Below are 21,610 nucleotides of genomic sequence, written 5' to 3' on the forward strand. Positions count from 1 at the left end.
CTACTTTGCTCAAAATTTTTGTGAAACACCTAAAGGGTTCATAAACTTTCTAAATGCTGTTGTGAATACTTTGAGGGGTCTAGTTTCTAAAATGGGGTATTTCATAGGGGTTTCTAATATATGGGCCCCTCAAAGCAACTTCAGAACTGAACTGGAACCTAAAAAAATAAATAAATGAGGCAATACTTCGCTTCTTACATTATACTGATAATGAGCCGTGCCCACCCCGAGATGACCCCAGTTTTGACCGTTTGTATAAACGGAGACCCCTATTAGACCGTTCCAGTGCCCGGTTTTCCCAAGCATACACCCCCGAGAAGTGTATTTCTATTGATGAGTCCCTGGTACATTTTAAAGAGAGGGTTCAATTCCGCCAGTACCTGCCGGGTAAGAGGGCAAGGTATGGCGTGAAGATGTATAAGCTGTGAGAGTGCATCAGGGTATACCTACAGGTTTAGGATATATGAAGGAAAGGCCAACCCTAAACCAGACTGCATCCTGGACTACAATAGGTACATGGGAGGGATGGACTTGTAAGATCAAATCCTGAAGCCCTACAGCGCCATGCGGTGTGGTATAAGAAGCTGGCCGGGCACATCATACAGATGGTATTGTACAATGCGTACATGCTACGTCGATGTGCAGGCCAGACGGGAACTTTCCTGGAATTTCAAGAGGTGATTATCAAGAACCTAATCTTTAGGGACCAAGAAGGGGGGGGCACCCAGTACTTCTGGAAGCGAGCCCACACGCATCGTACCAGGGCAACACTTTCCAGGAGAAGTTCCCCAAACTGGCAAGAAGGGAAAAAGTAAAAAGAGGTGCAAAGTCTGCTATAAGAGGGCGATAATGGATGACACAATATATCAATGTGACACGTGTCCCGAATAACCAGAGCTCTGTATGAAAGTGTTTTAAAATTTATCATACATCCCTTGGTTTATAATTGACCCCAATTTTACTTACCCTGATGCACTCCACACAGCTTATCCCCCCTCGTCTTTCCCCTCTGGGCCCTGCTGTGTGTCCAGGCAGCTGATAACAGCCACATGTAGGGTATTGCCATACCCGGGAGAACCCACATTACAGTTTATGGGGTGTAGGTCTCCGGTCAAAATGCTCACTACACCTCTAGATGAATGCCTTAAGGGTGTAGTTTTTAAAACGGGGTCACTTCTTGCGGGTTTCAACTGTACTGGTACCTCAGGGGCTTCTGCATACATGACTTCGCACTAGAAAATCCCCAGTAGGCCAAATGGTGGTCCTTTCCTTCTGAGCCCTCCCATGCGTCCAAACGGCAGTTTATCACAACAAATGGGGTATTGCGGCACTCAGAACAAATTGCGCAACAGAATGGGGTATTTTGTTTCTTGTGAAAATAAGACATTTTCAGCCAAAACTACATATTATTTGAAAAAAATAATTTTGTTTTCATTCCCAGCCCAATTCAAATAAGTTCTGTGAAAAAACTATGGGGTCAAAATGGTCACAACACCGATAAATGAATTCCTTGAGGGGTGTAGTTTCCAAAATGGGGTAATTTGTGGTGGGTTTCTATTGCTTTGATACCTCTGGGGCTCTGCAAATGCGACATGGCACCCGAAAACCAATCCAGCAAAATCTGTACTCCAAAGAACACACAGCGCTCCTTCACTTCTGAGCCCTCCCATGGGCCCAAACGGCAGTTTATCACCACAAATGGGGTATTGCCGCACTCAGGACAAATTGGGCAACAAAATGAAGTATTTTATTTCTTGTGAAAATAAGAATTTTTGAGCTAAAATGACATATTATTTGAAAAAATATATTTTTTTTAAATTCCCAGCCCAATTCAAATAAGTTCTGTGAAGAAACTATGGAGTCTAAATGGTCACATTACCCATAAATGAATTCCTTGAGGGGTGTAGTTTCCAAAATGGGGTCACTTCTGGTGGGTTTCCATTGCTTTGATACCTCTGGGGCTCTGCAAATGCGACATGGCACCCGAAAACCAAACCAGCAAAATCTGTACTCCAAAGAACACACAGCGCTCCTTCCCTTCTGAGGCCTCCCATGGGCCCAAACGGCAGTTTATTGCCACAAATGGGGTATTGATGCACTCAGGAGAAATTGGGCAACAAAATTGAGTATTTTGTTCCCTGTGAAAATAAGAAATTTTGGTAAAAAATTACATCTTATTGGAAAAAATGTCATTTTTTTAATGTCACAGCCCAATTGAAATAGGTGCTGTGAAAAAACAGTGTGGTCAAAATGCTAACAACAACCATAAATGAATTCCTTGAGGGGTGTAGTTTCCAAAATGGGGTCACTTTTGGTGGGTTTCCATTGCTTTGATACCTCTGAGGCTCTGCAAATGCGACATGGCACCCGAAAACCAATCCAACAAAATCTGGACTCCAACAAACATATAGCGCTCCTTTCCTTCTGAGCCCTCCCATGGGCCCAAACGGCAGTTTATCACCACAAATGGGGTATTGCCACACTAAGGACAAATTGGGCAACAAAATGGGGTATTTTGTTCCCTGTGAAAATAAGAAATTTTGATCACAAATGACATTTTATTTGAAAAAATGACATTTTTTTCATTTCAGAGCCCAATTCAAATACGTGCTGTGAAAAAAATGTGTGGTCAAAATGGTAACAACAACCCTAAATGAATTCCTTGAGGGGTGTAGTTTCCAAAATGGGGTCACTATTGGGGGATTCCTACTGTTTTGACACCTCAACACCTCTTCAAACCTGGCATGCTGCCTAAAATATATTCTAATAAAAAAAGAGGACTCAAAATGCACTAGGTGCTTCTTTGCTTCTAGGGCTTGTGTTTTAGTCCACGAGCGCAGTAGAGCCACATGTGGGACATTTCTAAAAACTGCAGAATCTGGACAATACATATTTAGTAGTGTTTCTCTGGTAAAACCTTCTGTGTTACAGAAAAAAAAATGAATAAAATTGAAATTCAGCAAGAAAAATGAAATTTGCACATTTCACCTCCACTTTGCTTTAATTCCTGTGAAATGCCTGAAGGGTTAAAAAACTTTCTAACTGCTGTTTTGAATACTTTGAGGGGTCTAGTTTTTAAAATGGGGTGTTTTATCAGGGTTTCTAATACATAGGCCCCACAAAGCCACTTCAGAACTCAAGAGGTACCTTAAAAAAAAGGCTTTTGAAATTTTCTTAAAAATATGAGAAATTGCTGTTTATGTTCTAAGCCTTGTAACGTCCAAGAAAAATAAAAGAATGTTCAAAAAACGATGCCAATCTAAAGTAGACATATGGGAAATGTGAGCTAGTAACTATTTTGGGTGGTATAACCGTCTGTTTTACAAGCAGATGCATTTAAATTCTGAAAAATTCAATTTTTTCAAAATTTTCTCTACATTTTGCAATTTTTCACCAATAAACACTGAATATATCGACCAAATTTTACCACGAACATGAAGCCCAATGTGTCACGAGAAAACAATCTCAGAATCGCTCTGGTAGGTTTAAGCATTCCGACGTTATTACCACATAAAGTGAAATATGTCAGATTTGAAAAATGGGCTCTGAGCCTTAAGGCCAAAACTAGGCTGCGTCCTTAAGGGGTTAAGTTCTGATTTACACTTGGATATTTAGGTCAGTATTTTGCATTAGTATTTGTAAGCCAAAGCCAAGAGTAGATTTAAAACAAGAGGTGCAAACTTTTCCATTATACGTTTTCTGTGTTTGTTTTCTGGTTTTAGTGTAAAAAAATACTGATGCAAAACACTGACCAAAAAACGCAAGTGTGAATGAGGCCTTACTTTCATTACCTATGTTAGTAAATAATTGGTCCACAACGTGACTACAGCCAGGTAATATAGGGACATAAAATACACATATACTTATCTGTGTTGTTTTAGAAGGAATGGACATGACATATATCTGTGAATGCGCTATCTTAGCAGCATCTGTTTTCTACTCTTGTGGGCCTCACTACATTATCAGGACATAAAACAGCAAAGCTTTCATGGATGAATTCTAACTAGGCCAGATCACTTTGGAGAGTGGCCAAGATGTTAATTTAATATTCACAACTGACCTGTTTTATTCCATCGAGAGCTGAGTAAAAAACTGGGTGAAAAGGCGTCTATAACTTTGCTGGAAATGTTGTCCCCCGAAGCACAGACTGCTGTGTACACGTAAATAATGAATGCTACGCCTCTGCCACTTTCTTGTTCCATCAGCATAAATAGAAGCCTGATGCTCAGGTAATGTCTATGTGCATATGTCTCAATACAATGAAGCTGGAGATGCCCCTTCTCATATATTCTGCATACACATACCACCAACTCCACGTAGGGTTGTCATAAACATCAATTATTTATCACTGACTTTTTATTAGAATTACTTTTGGGCTCGATTTACACACAGTGTTTTACTGCATTTTTTGTGGCGCTTTTAATGGCGTTATTTAATGCGTTTTTTTTATACGGCCAGATGTTACTTTAAAGTCTGTAGTAAAATATCAAATGCACTATAGACAATTTTGGCAATTTTGTGGTTCGTGGCGTTTCGTTCCAAATGCAGTATGGCTTTTTTTCAGGCTTTTTTCAAATAAAATTCTCTATAGGACTTCAAAAACACAGAAAATTAGCATGTATAAAATTATACCAAATGAGAAACGCCACCAAAAACGACTTAAAGCACACATATATTTTAATAATGCTCGTGTTTTTAGATGCATTTTTTTTATGCAGTTTAAACTGGCACAAAAATTCTGTGTGTGATTGAGGCCTTAGGCTGGCTTCACACACAGCGTTTTGCTGCGCTTTTGGTGGCGGTTTTTTTTAGTGCGGAAAGATGTTACATTAAAATCTATAGTAAAATATCAAATGCGCTATATACAACTGCATTTTGGTTTGTTTGTGGTGTTTTTGAGGCAGTTGTGTGGTCAGCGTTTTTTGAGGCAGTTTATATTGCCAGAAAAATCTGTGTGAAGGAGGCCTAAGGTTTCATTATAAGTATATTAAGTGTATAACTTACTAGTACAATATTTTAAATCTAAAAATGTTAACTTTAGGGAAACAGCGAAACAAAAAATATCTGTTATGCATGACAAGAAATTAAAAAAAAAACCACCTGAAATGTAACAAAATACAGTACTACTCGGCTCAGTGAGACTATAACTAGACTGTCTGATATGGACCTGAATAACCACACGGGACAATGATGATGTGTCTACCCCTCCAACCATTATTTCGGGAATAGAAGTAGTAATTTTCACTGCTGGTACTAATGCCAGTCTTTGATCCTTAGCAATAGGTGTGCTTTGCTGACTCGCAGCTCCTCAGGAGGGTCTACGAGATGATGTTTCACAGATGCCGAAACCAGTTGTTTTATAAAGTGTACCTGAATTTTACTTTTATGTAATTACCATAGTCGGTAGCTGGTCCTGCTTTTCAAGGACAGGTCTAACCTCGGAATAATTGTCTTGAGAAATGATGAAGGTATTTATATTCATCATTGGTTAAGTTATGCTTTAATATCTTTAGATTGATTCGATTTTGGAGATCTTTTAGTTTCATCAGACAAGCAGCCCAGGTAGGAAAAATAGCGAACAACTGACACGATAAAACACTACCCACAACAACCTAAGGCCCGTTTTTACGTAGCAATAAGTGTTATTATTCATTCAATTTCAAGTGATCGTATCTTATTATCAGTGATATCTGTAATTATTAGTTATCCGACATAATCATAAAGAAATGGCAACATGTGTGATCATTGTACTGATGGAAATATCCATCTATTCATCTAAAAAAGAGACAACTGCTCTGAGCACCCCCTTTTTCAGCACCCAAGGAACACACAACGGTTGCAGTAAACAGGAAAAGTTTTCCAAAAACCATGGTAGTCCATGAAAAATTGGTAATTTTTTATGCTCCCAATGCTATATGTATACATGAACCCTGTCTGAATCTAATGAGTCAGAGTAAAAAAAAATTGAAATGTGACTTAAGCACACAAATGTTACTGTAATATTAATAATACAGGCAACACAAAAAAGATGTCGATTGTAAATATGACACAATTGCAACCGTTTTATTCTGCGTTCATATGGTCGCAGCAGACATAAATACTCGTAGGAAACATTCATGTCCTGACAGGTCTAATAGTTTGGTTTGAATTCAGAAAGTCAAATGACAGATGGCAACGCTATGTGAGCCTTAGGAACATAATTCCCCAAAAATTAAAAACTAAGAAATGACTTAGAGAGGACTAGTGTGCATTAGAAACTACTGACTGGAAATTCTCTTATCCATAAGCCTCTGAGAGAGCCTGAAAGCTGACTAACACGGTTTACAGCCTTATATTTCTGGTGGATTTATTCATGTAGGCTAGTATTGCATGCCGGAAATAACCCAATGTCTAGCAATGCATAGTGAACAACATCAAAATCCACCGTACTCACTCATATTCTTAAAAATGAAGTATATAAAATGTAATCTATAGATATGGAAGTTATCCCTTGCCATGTCATGGAAGCAACTTTAAAGCTTAGATAATGTAGGTGTGACTGCAGTTACTCCCAATATCCCATCATCTCCATGTCAGGAAGATAAGATATTGGGAGTTGTTTGGCAGGTGACTTTTTTTCTAGGCATCTGAAGGGTGCAAAAAAAAGTAATTTTAACTTAATAAGACAAAATTACCAGTTGGTTAAGAAGGAAATGTAAGCCACAGGCGGCCTTGGATGATCACCAGATGTCCAGTGTGAAGACCCTGCCAACTCCACATATGTCAGCTTCTTGGACCACCATGTGACATAGGAGAAGCAGAGCGTATCAAGGGGTTAATGGATGTCATATATGAATGTTTAGGTTTTGAGTGTAATTTGGCTTTAGATTAGAATAGCGGACGCTGGTTCATTATTGTCAATGGCCTCATTGGGCTAGTGATCCAGAAAAAAGTCAGGAAAAGCTCCCTGGTCAAAGCTTGCAACATGTTTGTCAATGAAAATTATTTGTATACTAGCAGTAGCAGTGATAAGATGTTGCTGAATAATATACAGAAGTGATTGTATATTTCAATTCGATGCAAAAGACAGACCTTAAAATGTATAAACCCCATAATATACTAAATAAGATCTAGCATGGTGACACATATTTAAAGGGAATGTCCTATCAAGACATTCCCTTTCCATAGGCTTTATTAGAGGGAAAGGGGGTCTCCAGTTACACAGCTACCCATTTATTTGATGTGAAATATTTCATTGCCTGCCGCAAAATATCCCAGAAACTGAACCATGACCGTCTCTTTCTGAGCAATTTTGATCCTAATTGGGATTCGTACTTTGTCCAGCTGAGAGTAGAGCGAGCGTTTGCTAGTGAACGCCGAACTACAAGTGGGAAACAACTCAATTTAAACACATTAAGCGTGGGAGCGGTGAGCTATTCGGTTTTAATGCGATTCTAGCTTCGAGACTGTCAGTATATATATATATATATATATATATATTTTTTAAAAAAAAAAATTTAAAAAAAAAAGAGAGAGAGAGAGAGAGAGAGAGAGAGAGAGAAAAAGAGAAACATAGAATGCAGTAACGGCACCAGGACTTCAAGGTAGATGAAAAACAGGGTGGATTTATTCACCTCAAGACAGCGACGTTTCGGTTCAACAGGAACCTTTCGGTGCCTCAATTGAGACGTGGTGGTGATAGAGGTTTGACTCTCAAAAGAAAAGAGCTAGAGTGAATATATCGGTTGGAAACTATGTCTCCGAAGGGGCTAAATATAGAATACCCTTGTGGCCCACATGTTTAATACAGTGGGGGGTAACTAGCCCTGAAGCCTGGGGGACATGATCGGTCTACGCTCCTGATGGTATAGTTTGTCTTTTATGTATATATGGTCTGAGGTCCTATTTTGACCTCTTCTGTACATATACATTTTTATGTCTAATTTTATTATGTTTCTATTCACAAATATTGTATATCAATTTTTGTTTGTCTTTTTTACACTTTCTAGATGCACAATTGTATGTCAAGCAATATGGGGGATGTTGGAAAGCAACAGAGGCCTATTTATTGGGATTATAAAGTCCCATTTGAAATATTCATCAGCAGATCTCCAATATATTCAGCCTGGAATACAGCGATGTAGTATATTAAATATTTTTATATTTACTGTACAATGAAATCCACAGTGGAATTTTTCCTCTATATTTTGAGCCATGTTTTTTCTCAAAAAAGTGAGCTTTCATATTAATAATAAACGCATGTCTGATATATGTGGAGTATGCGGTTTTCCCTTGATAAGGTTGTTTGGAAATATTTGATATCCCTGTTTGGGATGACAATATTCCCATTTATTATGTCAGCTCTATGTGTTCTTATGGTAACCACAGTCACATTATATTTCCTTAGGACATGATTCACTTTGGGATTTAGTGGCTCTGAAGTGGAATTAAATTTCCACTGATAGTTTTGTCACTTCTATTGCAGACACTCTGTTGCAAAATCCATTAAATCTTTTGGATGATGCATTATGGTGTCCATTGTATGTTCTGGACTATGTCCAGTCATATTTATCACAGTTTATATAATGTATGTATCCTATTTTTATTATTACCGCCATTGGCGCATGCGCAGTAGGACTGGAACACAAGTTCCGTCTCTGCGCATGCGCAGTAGTGATTTTTTGCTCGATGCGTTCCACCGGACTTGAATATCCGGTTTGGGCGCCATCTTGGAACATGCGCAGTAGATGCGCGCGGATACTACATGCTGACATCCCTGAGTCTGTATACTTAGATCGCTAACAGTAAGTTCATTGCTATATATAATGATTTAATTGGCCTCTGCCTCTCTCCTATTCATCCTAATTGCCCTTCTTTACACTATATATGATATATATATGTTTCACTTATATGCATATTGTATTGTTTATGTATGCCTATTTAGAGAAAAATATATGCACTTTATGATCAATTTTTAAACATATTGGGAAGTATATGTCTATGTATTTAATTGGAACTGTACGTTTGATGGTTTTATTGCTGATCAATGTATGCTCCTCCTATTTATACTTGGCACTATGTTCAGTTTGTGATGGCTTGAGAAAGGTTCCTGTTGAACCGAAACGTCGCTGTCTTGAGGTGAATAAATCCACCCTGTTTTCATCTACCTTGAAGTCCTGGTGCCGTTACTGCGTTCTATGTTTTTCTCTATCTAAAATGGGGAATTGATTCATCCCCTGGTGACGAGCACATGGCCTGATTTTCTGAATTTGTTGGAGTGCTGTGTTCATCTGTATTTGGACTATATATATATATATATATATATATATATATATATATATATATATATATATATATACCCATACACACTACCGGTTTATTTGTTACCGTATACAGCATTTTGTTGAAAATTAGTTTTTAATATTTTATTTCCACGCTTTCATATGAACAGTTGAAGTCACGGGCTGAAAGCCTTTGGATTTACCACTGGCAGATTGTAAAGGCAACATTTCCTGTTCTGATTTCGGTTAGGTATAATAGCGACATGTAAGCCTTGTTGGGATTTAAATCACCAACCACGTCAATATTAATTAAATGTCTTGAATATGGCCAAATATGCATGGACAATAATGTGGATGGTGAATTAGATCCATTCAAGTTCTCCATGACGTTTTACCTGACAGAATTCAGAACAAGAGACATTGTTATCAGAACCTGGTATTAGTGCAGACTAAATGTGGCCATACACATTAGATAAATGTGGGCCAATCCAGACTATCCAATGTGTATCGGGGCCATCCAACTCTCCACCAATGGCAGATGTCAGGGGAAAGAAGAATCCGTCATTTTGGATTGCAACATACCGGATCCTTTGTTTCTGCGGTCTGGCATTCCCCTCTTCCTATTGAAAAACCACCACTCGACTGAGTCGGTCTTGCATGTTTATAGTGCAGTCTGTACAAATAGCTGTTGGACAAACAAGAGTTTAGCCAACAATTTTAAATGTTCGACCAGCCTTAAGCTTTGGGCCTGTAATTTCAAGCAATCATAATCATATTGTATGTCTACAAGGATGTAGGAAAATTTAATGTTTTTTATCTATTTAATGTACACTAAAGAAGATTTTATAATTTCCTACTGGTAGGTCTTCTCTAAGTATCTGAAGTAAGGATGAAGACATTTAATGTATTGGGTTCTCCTAAATTGCTAAATTTACTGAAGAACAATTATATGTATATAAACTGCTTCTATGAAGTCCATACCCCTGTCAGGCCAACCTCCTACCGCTCAAGCCATTTTCCAGCTCATAGACCACCCCTAGTTGGTTATTTGTCTACCAGATTACGTAATTACTGAATGACAACTTAAATTGCCCTAGTACTCATGAAAACAACCACCATGTCTGTTAGGAAAATATAAAGCCAATGCATAGGGTCATTGAATCTGAAAGACGATACAAAGAATGCAGGATGTCTCCTGACCTTAGAAATGATGTATTCTTTTGTATTCCTCTTTATTGTTTCTTCTTCATTTCAAACAACCCATTTCCTCATTTTTACCTGTCAGCACATTGCTAGGTAGAATAGTAATACTTGGCGATTTTGAATGGCACTAGTTTCATTTTGTGTACGCAAGAACAAAAACTAGTACAAACGCCAAAAAGTAAAAAAGGGAAAGACATTCTTAGCATACATAACACCATCCATGTTCCTACCTGTCCCTTAATACATCTGTCCACAGGCTCTAACTGTGGCTATGGCTATGTATACAATGCTGGGTGGTGAAAGTGAGAATAAATCTAAATGAGGCGAGTACTCTCAAGGTAAAATAATACTTAGAAAACATACAGTATATGCGTTATTAGAAATCTATTAGTTTTGGCAAATTTAAAAGGGTTGTAATATGACTTTTCATTAATAGCCTGTCCTTAGAATAGACTTTTCCCCTCCCCCGGGACCCCCACAATCAGCAGAACGAAGGAGCAGCAGTTTTACGGCAGTATCTGACACAGAGGATAGACCTTCAATGATAAATCCCGGTATACCCCTTTAATAATGTGCTCATGTGATCTTACAATGTGTTTGGGTTTTGGTTGTGCCATCAAATCTCTGATTTCTTATTGGACATTCATCACAGAATAAAAAGAAATGAATCCCAGCCATTTTCTTGGTCTATTATAATAAGGAAGTTCCTCTGCATCCATATGGTAAGACAGATAATACCAGTAAGCTAAAAAGATACTTTAGATGATCAACCTAAGGCAAACATTCAGATCTACGTAATCGCTACAGACACAATAAAATCCACCTTTGTCTGGTCTGTCTGAAATGCAGCCTCTTACTTCTATGCAGCCTTTCTTTGAACTAGAAACACTTTCAGTCTTGGGAGGATTTAATCCTCCTAGTGGAGACAAAACTACAAAGATAACGGGGGAATTTATCAACCTTTATATACCAACTTTCTTTCTGCCTTTTTACGCCACCCTCAAGTCTTTTATGAAAAGGGGGCATGGTTTTACAAAAAGGGGCAGAGGCCCGACAAATTTATTATCATTTACGCAAGAGAAGTGGCGTAAGTTATAGTGGAAACCTGATTTCACTCTGTGGGGCGTAGCAAGGTAGAGAACTGTGCCAGGCCCCGTACATTGTCCCACTGATCGGACTACCCACTAACCCACCTTTCGGACAATTGAAAAAAATACATAAAAAAATGATGCGCACTTCACCTCTCCTCTTCTCCCTTCCGGGTCCCCTCAGACTCTCACAGCATGCCGCGCAACTCATACAAGGTCCTGATGCCAAGCAGCGTCAGGACGGTGTATGCGATGCAGCACCGATGACGTTAAGTTCTGAATGGCATCTAAGGCCCTGACACAGCTCAGCATCAGGACCTTGTATGAGCTGCGGCATGTTGAGGGGATCCGTAGAGAAGAAGAGGAGCGTTGAGGTGGGTAAGCTTCTTACTTTACTTCATGTTCGATGATGGGGGGTATAGATGGCGCATGCTTCTTAATGAATCTGTCGCATCTTCCCTTAGCGGAGCACTAAGATAAGGCTGGCATATGAAATGCAGTAAATGAAATAAGCTGATTTATTTATTTCCTGTGGCTTATTTAGCGCCGCCATATTCCACAGCGCCGTATAGAGATCAACACTCCGATGATCAGAAATGAGGACTTAACATATCGTTGCCATTGTGTAGAGGTGGAGTATTCTCATAGGGATGCTTTCTTGTAGAGGTGTATTCTCATTCTGTAAAATAATCCACCCCCTATGTTTGTTTTACAAAAATATGTCCTCAAAACCTTCTTGGTCCTTCTCTGCCCTTAGATTAGAAGAAATTCTTGAGCTGGAAATTTGAGCAAGACAAACTGGATGCTAGGGATGTGGTGTCTGACAGCTCCATTGAAGCCATTAGGCAGCGTGTCCTTAGCAACCTGGTTCAAAGCTGTATTGGAACCGTGCAGCCAGCAGAGGGCAGACGCAACTTGGCACCATCAATCCAATGCACTTTCCATCTCAGACAATGGTATTACCCAGATTTAGCTAACTATTCAGCTATGAAAGTAAGATTTGGCATGTATTCTCTACGGGGAAACATATGTTACCCAACTTCTCCCTCCCATACTGTGCCTAAAAACAGAATTAGTATTTGATCTATGTAGCCCATTATTCTCCTGATAGATATATAAGAATAAAAATCTCATCCTCATAGTCAAGCATTAGGTTGTGTCCCATAATATTTTATTAATATGTACAAATGAGCAGCCATATATGAGGAGCTGAAATAATTCCATTCCACAGATATGTTAAGGTTGTAGACAACAGATTTTACCTACAGAAATATGCAGCTAAACTCCCAAGTACTATGGCACCGGTAAATTGTGCCCGCATCAGTCCCTAAACTGAACCATAGCCCTTGTATATGTAGAGTACAGACACTGAGAACACTTAGGCCTTATTTACACAATCGTGTTTCACGTCCGTGATACGCGCGTGAAAATCACACACGTCGCACGGACCTATGTAAGTCAATGGGGCCGTTCAGACAGTCCGTGATTTTCAGGCAGCGTGTGTCCGCTGAGTAAAACTCACGACATGTCCTATATTTGAGTGTGTTTTGTGCATCACGCACCCATTGAAGTCAATGGGTGCGTGAAAATCACGCGCAGCACACGGACGAACTTCCGTGTGCTGTGCGTGATTCGCGGAACAGTAGATAAAGAAATAAAGGGAAAAATAAAACCACCTCCTTCATTTCTTTTTCTAAACCTCAAAACCACGTGTCATAAGGATGGCATATGCGTGAAAATCACGCAGCCACGCACCAAACGCTTATGACACACGGAACGCAAAAAACGTTGCATACGTTCGTGTGAATTTCGCCTTAGACGTTTACTAGTGCCGATCAATAGCTGTTAAATGTATCACCTGTTATTTCATAGCAAATAACAGCACTAATAATGGCCTTCCACACAAAACCTATAGATGGCGCTGTTAACCCAGCTCTGAATGCCATTAGTGATCTGCCTTAAGGACGGCTGTGCTTTTTTTTTTTTATATTAAAGAATGTATTAGTTTTGTATCCATATATGTGCTATTTTTAACTTATGAGAGTTAAGCTATGTAGGCCATAAATAACATCCATAGCTCTGCATGAAACTGTACTGTGGAATATGTTAGTGCTAAATGAAGAAGAAAGAAAGAAAGAAAGAAAGAAAGAAGAAAAGAAAGAAAGAAAGAAAGAAAGAAAGAAAGAAAGAAAGAAAGAAAGAAAGAAAGAAAGAAAGAAAGAAAGAAAGAAAGGGCATGTTCACATCAGCTTTCTGTTTCCGTCGGTGGGTTCCGTCAGACCTTTCCATCGGAGGCACCCATCAACGAAACGGCAAATGGAAACCATAGTTTCCGTTTGCATTACCATTGATTTCAATGGCAATGCTTCTGTTGCTAATGGTTTCCGTTTGTCTCCGTTCTGTAAGGTTTCCGTTTTTTTAACAGAATCAATAGCGCAGTCGACGCAACCCATCAACAGAAACGGAAGGCTGATGTGAACACACAGAAAGAAAGAATTTTTTTATTTGTATTTGACATTATATAATGTCAACATTTTACATACTATTACTTATTATAATGTCTCAATGACTCAATATGGAGACCTAACACACACTGTTATATAAAAGGTATGAACATATAGACTGTATTAAACAGAAATGCTCTTTTAGAAGGACCATCCAAGGTTAATAACTATAAAGAACCAGCTAATGAACAGGTTAAGCCTCCTTGTTTTATGCATGTCTGAAAAATATTCCAATCATAGCGTATTACTAGAGGCCAAGTGTGGTACTACCAGCAGAGTAGAAAGTGCTCAGTCATGCCTAATGCCACATGTAACATGACTATACAGTAAATGGAAGTTGAAAAAGTAATTCCATGACAACTATGATATAAAAAATCATTTGTGGAGGGGATTGATTTGGTAAGGCTCTGCGTCGTCACCTAATGCAGTGCAGGATCAATCGCATGACAGATAGCAGCAGGGCTAGACAGAAAAAATAGTCATGGCTGCAGTACTGCTTTTCCCGTCAAATTTGACAGAATCTGTTCCCAGCCTCCAACGCAGATGTGAACGTAGCCTGAATCATATCAAGAAACTCCATCATTGTAAAAACCACTCACTATGGTTAAATAAGTTCATATTTAGGTAACGCAAATGTATTATTATTATTAGTGTTAGGCTGACATTATCCAGAACATCAAGATATTCACCAGCATTCTCTTATGAGAAAAAGAGTGTTGCAAATCTTTGATCCTAGCAGGCTGTTACCCTTGTTTCCTGGTGACAACTGTTTTTAACTAGCACCTCTAGCTACACCTGGGTTATTAGATTCATGGTGAAGGTGCTAACCTCTGAACTATGACCTTTGGCTCATGTTTCAAAATGGCTTCTTTTCTTTGATTTGAGCATGAGGAATGAGAAGATCAGAGCTCACAACAATTAACCTTCACCTCATTAACTGGTTTATTTCGTGACGCTGCTCTGTTTCTTTGTTTTTATTATTAGGGCCAACAAAAATGCAAAGCTATATAAAATAGTTTATTCTGTTCATTACTCACATGTGACTGAGGGAGGTCCAGTCCTAATTAAAAGAATTAGCAGCGGGTGACAAGCTCGAAGCTGCTCAAGCATTGAAAAGCCTACTGCCATTCTGTCCATGTATATGAAATACATGAGCTTAGTAAAACAGTCCTGTTCCGCGTGGAAATAGTTACATACATTGCATGCAAAAGCTATGAAATTAGTAGAGTGATGGTCTACAATACTGAAAATTGTGCTGTTCAAAAACATAAAAGTTCATTAAAAATAGAATACAAAAATAAGTCAGGTGCCACTATACAATAGTCAGAAAAACAATAAATGTCACTTTCTGGAATGTCCATCTCCACAAGTGTGTCTACTTTATCATACTGATACTGCAAATTCTGAACATAAAGGGCATCACCTTTGGTTTTAGGGCAGTGGTGTACAAGTGTCACTAACCTCAATGACCCAATAGGTTTTTTAATAGCCTAACAACAGTATGTAAAGACATGTGTTAAAGTCAAGATACAATTTCATGGGTCATTGAGAAGACAACCTTACGGGAGAAGATTTACTCTCATGAACTATGTTGTAAAATAGTGTCTTCATGCCCGTTAAAACGTATACTTTCTGTCTTTCTCTTTCTTTCTTCTCTCCCCACATTTAATGTTTCTTCTTTAGTTACAAAAATGTAAAATCAGTGCATATGAATAGCTAAATGAATACACAAGAATACACAATTTTGTTGGTATTCTTTAATTTGGAATTCATTAGTGAGGTTACCAATAAGGAAAGTATTTTAAATACTACTTTTTGCATTATTAAGGTTGGTAGTTTTCCATAGAAAGGCAAATGCAAGAAACAATCTTAGTAATTCAGCTCTCTCCTTAGGGCATGCCCACACGTGGCGGAATTGCTCTTGAATTCCGCTGCGGACACTCCGCAGCGGAGCCGTTTCTCCATTGACTTCCACTTCTATTTAGTAGGGTTCGTTTAGACGAGGCTGAAAATTCCGCTGCGGAGCATAGGCTGCGGTGCGGAATTTGGTGTCCGCAGCATGCAATGGATGTTGCGGAGTTGTGGCGGACTGGTTGCGGACTCATGGCGGAATTTCTCCATTGACTTCAATGGAGATTCTAATTTCCGCAATGAAGTCTGCAGCTGTCATGCACATGTTATGTGTGCTGCGGATGCGTCTTGCTTTTTTGACATGAAATTTCTTCATTCTGGCTGGACCTATGTATTTCTAGGTCTACAGCCAGACTGAGGAAGTCAATGGGGCTCCCGTAATTACGGGAGCGTTGCTAGGCGACGTCAGTATATAGTCACTGTCCAGGGTGCTGAAAGAGTTAAGCGATCGGCAGTAACTGTTTCTGCACCCTGGACAGTGACTACCGATCCCAATATACAGCAACCTGTAAAAAAAATAGAAGTTCATACTTAGAGAGAACTCCCTGCTTCTGTCTCCAGTCCGGCTTCCCAGGATGACGTTTCAGTCTAAGTGACGGCTGCAGCCAATCACAGGCTGCAGCGGTCACATGGACTGCCGCGTCATCCAGGGAGGTCGGGCTGGATGCCGAAAGAGGGACGCGTCACCAAGACAACGGCCGGTAAGTATGAAATTCTTTTACTTTCACTAAGGAAAGTGCTGGCCCTTCTCTCTATCCTGCACTGATAGAGAAGGGAAAAACTTTTACCGCAGTCCACAGCAGCTAGTCCGCATCAATTTACTGCACATTTTGGGCAGATCCGCCGCAGAATCTGCAACGCAGATTCTGTGCGGCATTGATGCGGACAGCTGCGGAGGAAATCCGCCACGTGTGGGCATGCCCTAATAACAAGGAGGTAATGAAGGCCTGTGGGAGAGTATTAGCACTTCTAGAAAATATCTCACAGAAGTTACGTTTTACTTCCTGACAAGTGAATACAGAGGATATTATTCCTTTATATGTTTTTCCCACTACTCAAAGTGACTCAAAGCGAAGTCCCATAGAGAGGTTGAAAAAGTAAGTGAGTGAGAAGTGTAAAGAATATGCTGGCCTAAACACAATCTTATGGAAAGCATCCCTGCAGGCCCGGATTGTTCTTATCACATCTCCAAATTTTAAAGATAAGCCGCACCCAAAACTCATCACAACAGACCACTTTGCATCCTTTAAATAAAGCTCAGTGGAATGCCATTCAGTCTTTGTATTAAACATAAAAGAATGGTGGTTCCGTCCAGTGTCCAGCTTGTGGTGTGTTTCCAATGTGATATACTGAAATATTCTTATACCTGTAATATTAATGTGACGGTTTACCGGCTACACCCCCTTCTTCAGTTCTTTACGATTAATATTTCAAATGAGCATACAAAAAAAAAGATATCCACAGAAAAACTATCCAATATAAAACAGACGTTATGAAACATATTCATATACATTCACTTGTTGTAGACTACACTTTATTCTAAATAAAGACTAAAGACACTTAAAGGGGTTTTCCGATCAGAAGTATTGTTGGCCTTTTAATTAGATACAGCAGCAATTCCTGGTCGGTGGGGGTGGGGGTGGGGGGTCAGACGATGGGTTCAGCACTTGCAAGAGCACAGTGGCCCCTGAATTCTAGCCATAGGTCCAAGTTCCTGTGGTCACACCACCATCGATCAGACACTTATAGCATATCTATTTAATATGACAGCAATATCTAAGGTTTGGATACCCATTTAAAATGTTAAACATTAAAATCTATGTACCTAAACAGTTTTCAGATACACTATTAAGGAATTCTGATTTAATAGAGTGGGTTACCCATACAGGATTCTCATCTGTTACCTATTAAGATTGAAAAGCAGCTACAAATAGTAGGTTTCTCCCTGGGGGACCCAACACATCTGTGCATTACAAACTGTGTAATGCTTCACTTTCCCTGTGATAGCGCTACAGGGAAGTTCAACACTTGCTAACATATGTGGCCTCTGTATAGTCATGTATGGCCTCTGGCATGGCCTAATAGATATCTACCAATAGGCAGACCTTTGTTGAGCTCCCTGGTGCCATAGTAACCCATCGGCACACTGCAATGGGCTACTTAGGTGCCATGGTCGCTATTCACCATGGACTCTAAAGGGTTAAGCGGCTGGGATCGGAGTAGTACAAAGTAGCAGTACTGCCGTTAGCGGGAGTGAACTGCAATGTGTTGAGAAGTACTTTAATAATATTTTACAAATGTAAATGGAAGAAAACCTCTAGTCTAGTCAGAGGAAGTCTATGTTTCTTTTGGTATAAATTGTAAAGATAAATTAATACACAGGTCACAATACTAGGAATGGCCAGCTATGCTCCTTCTCTTTTAGCTAGGAAAAGAAAAATGCTGGGACTGCAAGTATTTGCGACAAAAAACATAGCTTCATTTATTGAAAAATGTGGTACATGGCTTTGAGTGATATGTTTTCTGAATCTGGTATTTTTTTGTCATCTCTACATGTATCCACTATGTAAATGTAGCAACATACATATACATACATTCTATCTTCTCTTTTCACCTTTAGTTAAAAAAATATACATTCAGAAATCTTCAGCATCCGGCAAGATCTACCTTTTGTCCAGTGTAATAAAGCAGTTTGAAAATGGCTATTTCCGACAATTAAAACTTGGAAAGCTGCCAGTGATCCAAGTAAAATGCTTGAGTATGAACTTGATACACCGGAAAAGAATATGAAAGGATTTTAAGATAAAATTGAAAGCAAATTCAGTATGGAGGAAATTGTTGGACAGATGTCAATTTCTAATATTGTTAAAGAGGATCTGCCACTAGTTTAGTAATGCCCAATCTCCTAACTAATCTAATAGGCGCTTTCACACTGATAATGGTATGGAAAATTGTGTCCCAAAAGTTTATTATTCTAAAAGTTATGAGTTTTTTTCTAAATAGGCAAATGAGGCTATACTAGCCAAGACGGTGTCACCAGCAGCGATTCTCCTGAGGTGGAGCTACCTCACAGCCTCTGACGCTGTCCTATCAGCAAGAAGCTGCTTCACACAGTGTGAGAGACTTAGGCTGGATAGAAGGGGGGATCACTTCAAACAGCCATATCTGTGGCTGTGGACCCCCTAGAACAGTGGTGCTGATGGAATATGAAAGATGAGATTCTAATCTTTCATATGACCCCAGGATCGCAGTTCTAGCTCTGACACAACCGGAGATATCGCCAGGTGAATACACAGTCGGGAGTGGAGCTGTATACTATGTGATCACTCTGTGTTGCTGGGCAGGGAAAGGGGAGAAGCTGTATGACGATTGGTCAGCGTCATACAGAAAACATAACACCACCCAGACTGAAAAGAAAGAGTACCCTCCTATTTGGCAAGTATGGCCACATTAGCATATTTAGAAAAATTCTCATAACTTTGCAAATAATAAACATTTTTTAAAACAAATCACCCTGTATTTATCATCATCATAGCGCCTATTAGATTAGTTATGAGATAGGGAATTGATAAACTAGTGACGGATCCTCTTTAAAGTGACACAAATATGTATAATGCAGCAAAAGAAAGTTGTTACTAATTGACTTTCTAACTAGACGGTTCATTTCAAAACCACAAGCTCTACAAGCCTGCAATCCCATATCTTTATCATACTTTTATCATCCAATAACACCTTAAAATAGTAACTTTCTGTTGGATATACTAGGTCAAATTTGTTTCAGGATTTACACTGTCACAGCTGAATACTATAACTGAAATAATAGGCAAAAGCATGCTGTCCTCATATCATGTGGTCCCTCCTGCCTATATCTCAAAGGTCTTTAAAAGGGTAAATATATGTAATGTCAATTAGTAATTCCATAAGGCCCCATGCACACGACCGTAGAATTCATCTGTAATTACAGTTCACAATTACGGACCGTAATTATGGACCAATTCATTTCTATTGCCCACGGACACCTTCCCATATATTTAAGGTGTCCGTGCCATAGAAAGGATCCGCAAAAGATAGGACATGTCCTATTTTTTGCTTTTTACAGACCGTGCTCCTATACTTTATACGGGAGCATGACCCGCAAATGCGGGTGGCTGTCCGCGGCCGTCAGCGGCTGGCCGTGCCTGTAATCATAGACCGTGATTACGGCCACGGTCGTGTGCAGGGGGCCTAAAAGTGTGTTCAGCGGGGGACTAATATCTAGAACCTCCACTCATTCCAAGAATGAGAAGATCCTGGTCCACATTCTCAACAGAAAGTTAAATGCTTGTGTACAGGCATTTTACATGAAAATGCGATTAAGGACGTTGTCCGTTTGGAAAACCCATTTTCATATACCCTATTAGGGAATTTTGAGTTAATAGATTATATTCCTCTGTTCAGGTCCTTATCTCTCGGCCAGAGTATAGAGCAGAGGTGGAAGACCTGTGTTGTCTTGTCATACACAGAAAACCCATTGATTTGAATGGGCACTGTGTAATGTTTAATTTCTCCTGTGGAGGCACTGCAGGGAAATTAAACACTTACTGCAAGATTTAGCCACAAATTACAGCTGATTGCTAAGGGTTGCAGCAGAGGAATCTTTTGCGATCAGCTTATTGTCAAAGTCGAAAATGGGTTAAGCCTTGTTTCTTTTACATTTCTATTTTCTAAGCTAAAATGCAAACTAAGTGAAAACATCATATTCTTCTATATTAAGAGACAACGTTGCACTCAGGGAGCATTCTCTTAAATACGGTAGAGCCATAGAAATGGGTGTGCCTGACAGCTCTAGAACCCATGCTACATATTGAGGAGTGAAGTTTATAAGACCAGACTAGCCCTACATATGCAGTTATACTTTGACATCAAGTAAGGCTTGGTTCGCACCATGTTGGGGCATTACGTTAGTAGCGAACATTTAAAAAGTTGCATCTGAACGTATGCCCCATATGTATGTAGCTGTATGCCAATACAGTTGTATACAATGGCCATTGACTCCCATTATAAAAAAAAAAAACATAACACTCAGTATATTCTTGTTTGTGTGTGTACATACAGTTGTATGGGATCTTAGCAGTCTGTTTGTCTGATCAGCTTGCCTGTTTCATGCCAATTGATTCAGAACCCCCAAATCTTGCAATCTGACATGTTCTGCTGCATAAAATAATGGGAATCTATTCAACCCTTTCATCCATTCACAGCGGTCATGGGGAATTCTAGAGGCTGATCAGACTTGTAACCAGAAAATTGGACTTTTTCTTTGTTTGTTTTATTGTAATATAATAAACTTCAAGCAATCTATATGAAATGAAAGCAGGACGAAATCCACTATGCACCAAAAAATGGAAATGTATTTTGTAACCTAACCCAGAACTTCTACAATGTGGTATTACCACGGCTTTCTTACTATATTGTGGTTTGGCTGTTTCTAGTTATAATGTTGCTAATGTGTTTACATTTTTATGGTCTCACCTCTTTATACTCAGATGAAAACCCACAACAAACTAGTATATGGGCAAGACGGCATTCACAGCGTTTTCACGTGCATACAAGATTTCCCTTTAATTTGTTATTCTTTTAATTTCATTATTGTAAGTAAGGGTACGGC

General features: G+C 39.2%; 1 protein-coding gene across 4 annotated transcripts in view; it reads right to left on the reverse strand.

Annotated features, from left to right (window-relative positions):
* The window catches only part of NHS (NHS actin remodeling regulator), a 199,935-nt gene that overhangs the window by 58,677 nt on the left and 119,648 nt on the right, over positions 1–21,610 (reverse strand). The window lies entirely within an intron of this gene.

Source organism: Rhinoderma darwinii, chromosome 2, assembly GCF_050947455.1.
Source record: "Rhinoderma darwinii isolate aRhiDar2 chromosome 2, aRhiDar2.hap1, whole genome shotgun sequence".
NCBI lineage: Eukaryota > Metazoa > Chordata > Amphibia > Anura > Rhinodermatidae > Rhinoderma > Rhinoderma darwinii.